Here is a 1,016-nt window from a genome sequence, read left to right as displayed (position 1 = left end):
CCTTATTTCTCTTTTCACATTTCAATTTCTTCCTTTTTCCCCCTCCTATTGGTAGTGCTTTAGCTGTTCCTCTTTTTTTCTATCTCCTCCCTATAAAACTAAAAAGTCCAGAAGTGCCGGCATGCCGACGCTGGATCTCCCAGTAGAGCAAAAACATGTATATATATATGTAGTCAATAATGTTTGTGTGTATATATATATATATATATATATATATATATATATATATATATATATATATATATGTTATTTGTTTTTGTTTTTATATATATATTTGTTTTTGTTTATATATATATATATACAAACATTGGCGTTTTGTTCTTGGCCTTTTGGTCAAGATCAAAGTGTAGTATCTGTTCTTCAGATGCTGCACTTCTATTTCTGTTTCTCTTTGGGTGGAGGAGAAATCCTTCACGACTGAGACAATTTTTATTTTTGTACCTTTTCTCCACGTTAAAAAACGACCCTGGTGTCTAACTCTGTCCCGTGGGGAGGCATAGTAAATAGGTACATATATACATACATGTTTTTTGCTCTACTGGGAGATCCAGCGTCGGCATGCATTATATATATATATATATATATATATATATATATATATATATATATATATATATATATATATATATATATATATATAGTGTTATTGACTATGTCTCTGTACTTGCTGTAAGACCATTATTATCGACTCAGTTTGCAAAATACATGGCTAGAAACAGAAAGTCGTTTATAAATGGCGTCTCTACCTTTCGGTGTTCTATGCGATCATTTGATTGTACTAATTGATCAGAGTGGGAGAAACGCTCCCTTAAAGAGAAGAGGACTTGGTGAAATAAAAACAGCTTAATTTTGAATTAGCTGAAACGAAGCCAATTGCTGGACGGACGTTCATTGGTAGCAAAAACCTTGCCAGACGACTGTCCAGCCGGTCCGACGCAACATTGGCCGGACCCGATCACCTGTCAACCTGCCAATTGTTGCAAGTCCTTTGAATATCACTCGTTGATTGCTATTTT

The 1,016-nt window shown here is 34.1% G+C and overlaps 1 pseudogene; it reads left to right on the top strand.

The window, feature by feature from the left end:
- The first annotated feature begins 313 nt into the window (after positions 1-313).
- Positions 314-446, top strand: LOC145249906 (U2 spliceosomal RNA; annotated as a pseudogene).
- The last annotated feature ends 570 nt before the right edge of the window (positions 447-1,016 follow it).

Source organism: Euprymna scolopes, chromosome 28, assembly GCF_053919585.1.
Source record: "Euprymna scolopes isolate OS-2025 chromosome 28, ASM5391958v1, whole genome shotgun sequence".
Classification (NCBI taxonomy): Eukaryota; Metazoa; Mollusca; class Cephalopoda; order Sepiida; family Sepiolidae; genus Euprymna; species Euprymna scolopes.
The sequence above is the reverse complement of the archived record's forward strand: the minus strand, read 5'-3'. Positions and strand labels throughout refer to the sequence as shown.